Source organism: Crocodylus porosus, unplaced genomic scaffold (genome assembly GCF_001723895.1).
Source record: "Crocodylus porosus isolate Cpor-Errol unplaced genomic scaffold, CroPor_comp1, whole genome shotgun sequence".
NCBI lineage: Eukaryota > Metazoa > Chordata > Crocodylia > Crocodylidae > Crocodylus > Crocodylus porosus.
Window position 1 is genome coordinate 21,678,672 of NW_017728918.1, and position 4,050 is coordinate 21,682,721.

Consider the following 4,050-nt stretch of genomic DNA (forward strand, 5'->3'; position numbering starts at 1 on the left):
GACACCCACACAGTCAAATGGGTCGCCAACTGGCTGGAGGGCTGCACCCAGAGAGTGGCGGTGGATGGGTCCTTCTCAACCTGGAAGGACGTGGGCAGTGGGGTCCGCAGGGCTCGTTCCTCGGGCCCACACTGTTCAACATCATCATCAGTGACTCGGATGAGGGGGTAAAAATTCAAATTCACTGTTCAAATTTGCTAATGAGACTAAGATGTGGGGGGATGTGAACACACTAGAAGGAAGCAACAGGCTACAATCGGACCTGGACAGGTTACAAGCGTGGGAGGATAAGAATAGGATGGGATTCAACACAGACAAGTGCAAAGTGATGCACCTGGGGAAGAACAACTGGCACCATACCTACAAGTTGGGGAACTCCCCTCTTGTCAGCACAGAGGCAGAAAAGGATCTTGGAGTCATCATTGATGCCAAGATGAACATGGGCTGGCAGTGTGGGGAGGCAGTCAGGAAGGCCAAACATACCAGAGGACTGGAAGAGGGCCAACGTGGTTCCCATCTTTAAGAAGGGGAAGAAGGAGGACCCAGGAAACTATAGGCCAGTTAGTCTTACCTCGATCCTAGGCAAGCTGTTTGAGAAAATTATTCTGGCACACATCCACGAGGGGCCAGCAGGGGACTGCAGGGGGTCAGACTAGATGGTCTACTCAGGTCCCTTCCGACCCTAGTAACTATGAGACTATGAAACTATGAAACATTCTTGCAGGCAAGCTAAAGAAGTATGGACTGGGTGAATGGACTGTAAATTGGATAGAAAACTGGCTGAAGCACAATCCAGAGGGTTGTAATCAATGGCTCAGTGTCTAGTTGGCAGCCAGTATCAAGTGGAGTGCCCCAGAGGTTAGTCCTGAGGTCAGTTTTTTTCAGTGTCTTCATCAATGACCTGGAAGATGGCATAGAATGCACCCTCAACAAGTTTGGAGATGACACCAAGATGGGGAGAGTAGCAGATATGCTGGAGGTAGGGCTAGGATTCAGAGTGACCTAGATAAATTGGAGTATTGGGCCAAAAGAAATTTCATGAGTTTCAATAATACAGTCTGGTGGCTGACTGGCTGGGCAGGAGCTCTGCAGAAAAAGACCTGTGACAGTGGACAATTAGCTAAATATGATCCAACAGTGTGCCCTTGCTGTAAAGAAGACTAATGGCAAACTGGGCTGCACTGGTAGGTGTGGTGCCAGCAGGTCAAGGGAAGTGCTATTCAGCACTGGTGAGGCCACATCTGGAGTACTGTGTTCAGTTTTGCCCCCCCTACAGAAAGGATAGGGACAAATTGGAAAGAGGCCTGTGGAAGGCAACAAAAATGGTGAGGAGGCTGGGGGACATGAATTATGAGGAGAGGCTGAGGGAGCTGGGTTTACTGAGTTTGGATTAGAGAAGACAGAGTGGGGATTTAATAGCATCCTTCAACAACCTGAAGGGTGGTTCTAAAGAGGATGGAGCGAGACTGTTCTCAGTGATGGTAGATGACAGAACAAGGAGCAACAGTCTCAAATTGCAGCAAGGGAAGTTTAGGTTATATAATTAGGAAGAATTTTCTCACTAGGAAAAACACTGGAACAGGTTACCCAGAGAGATGGTGTGTCACGGAGTGGGTGCAGGGGCGGCCGTGATCCCGCTAGCGCTCCCTGCCATCTCCTGGTAGGTGATTCAGCACCCTCAACTCGCCCACCACATCTTTGATGTTCTTAGTTCAGTAAGGGAGGCTGCCTTGTCTTGCCTTGGACACTACTCTGCACTATGCCCCGTTCCGATTGAGGTGCCCCAGTGCACCCCAGCCTTATGCGCGATGTGTGGCTCTGACCTCCCCTTTAGCACGCCCCAAGCCTCGCAGTTCTTCGTGGACAATATCTGGTCTTTCTGTCTCCCTGCGCCCTGCCTGGCACCTCTGGGTTAGTCTCACAACCAGCGCCTCCTTGTCTGGTGCCTCTGGGTTTGTCTCACCCAGGCTACGCCCCACCGGAGCCTGTCTTACTCTTTCTACGCACCTCGCCCCCTCAGGGGCCTCTCGCCCACCTCTGGACTTTCCCGCCCCTCTTGGGGTCTCTGCCGCGCGTCTCGTGCTTGCCGCCTTCTCTGGGGCCCTCGCCCTCTCTGGGGCCCTCGCCGCGCTCGTTGCCCACTCTGGGGTCTCGCTTGCGCGTTTCTTGCGCTTGGGGCTCAGGTGGCCGCAGCCGTGCCTGGCCCCTTGACCCTTTCCTGGGTCACTTGCCCCACTGGGCAAAATACCACCCTCATGGGCTGGGGTCTAAAACCCCTCACACCGCGCCTCTCCGGCGCAAACAGCTGTGCCCCACTGGCACCGCTCACCTACTGGGCACCCGGGCCCCCAAATTATTGGGGAGCTCCCGTGAGGCCTCCTCACACCCCTACAGCCTCACCCGGTCCTCCGGTGTAACAATAACAAAACATGAGCCAAGCAGCTGCAACATAAGCAAAAAGCCCACCGGCTTATAACATGAACCACACCCAACACTGGCTCTCACCAATACCTTTCTCAGGGGTTCTCTCCCTCCCCTCGCATCATTGCAGCGGTCAAACTGCCACCATAAGCTCTGCTGCTCAGCTCTCCACTGCAGAGCTCCTGCTCCTGCGGCTGCCAGAAGGGAACTGCTAGCCAGGCTGCAGCCTGTGCTGTTTACAAAGGCCTGGCCCGGCCCCCTTCTGGCCACATAGCCTGCTTAGTTGTTACAGCAACCGGCACCTGGGGCTGCCCAGCTGATTGGCAGCAGCCCTTCTTAGGAGCACCCTAGTGCTCTGCTACATGGTGGAATCTCCATTCCACCAAAACTTGGCTAGACAAAGCTTTGGCTGAAATGATCTAGGTGGGAATAGTCCTGCTTTGAGCAGGGGGTTGGGATAGATGACCTCCTGAGGTGCCTTCCAACCCTAATTTTCTATGATTCTGTGATTCTAATTACCTTATTCCTATATAATAGATGTCATACATATAGCATTCAGCCTTTATCAGTAGGAGGAATATTACCCACACAAGGCAGTATTCATGAGCATCTACAAGGAATGAAAATATTCATGAGTTAATGACAGTTCTTAAACCTGCTAATCAGAAAAGATACTCACATAATTCTCTTCATAATAGTAAAGAGATTAAAGGAAAAAAAGAATGCAAAAAGGAGAGATGGTGTTTAATTGAACAAAGCTGTCCTGGTGAGGTTCAGTAAACCAGGTCTTAAACATACCATTGATGATTTTAAAGATCAGATAGCACCAATCTGACGCCTGTAGGAATCCAGTGTAATGAACACAAGGCAACCGTTGTATGTACACAGGTACCTAAAGCAATGACTACTTGTGCTACTGCATCTGATCCTGGAGCAAAAGAAAAACTCTTCTTGCAAGGAAGTGCAATAAAGTATCAAAGCAACATGGGAATGCATAGATGTTCCAAGGATGTTACCTATAAAACTTAGGACAGCTTCAAATACCTTCATACTATACTTAACTGAATCAATACCTTGAGTAGTGGCACAAAAAAGAAATATTACTCTTATTTTGAAGATCTCTGCATACACAGGACTCTAGTTTTCCAGGGGTGGAGCATGATAAAGCCATTGGTAAGTAAAATGGACTAAGCATTCCTTCAGTGTGGAAAGTGAACTCAGAGGCATCAAGCAGTAAGAGCTACAGAGTCTTCAGTGTAATTATGGACATGAAAAAACCTCACTGTGCGCTTAACAAAAACTGCAACATCAAATTGTTAGAAATGGAGTATTGTTAGAAATGCACAGCTTGCATGTTGCACCTGATAAGAAAGAAACACTGCCAAGGACTTTTTTCCTTGGCCAGCCTTGCCACAGCTTTTCTTGTACTAAATCGCAGACTCTCCCCCAGCTTCTCCCTAGCCTTTCTCATGCAGATTACAGAAGCTGGAATTCAACTGACTGTGTCCTTGAAAGGGGCGGGGTTTAAATCCTTGGTGACCTATAGTAGTCTCTGAGCATGCTCAATTAGCTGATGCATATTTACCTCTCCGCCCTGCATACTTAAGTAGTTAATTATAATATACATGC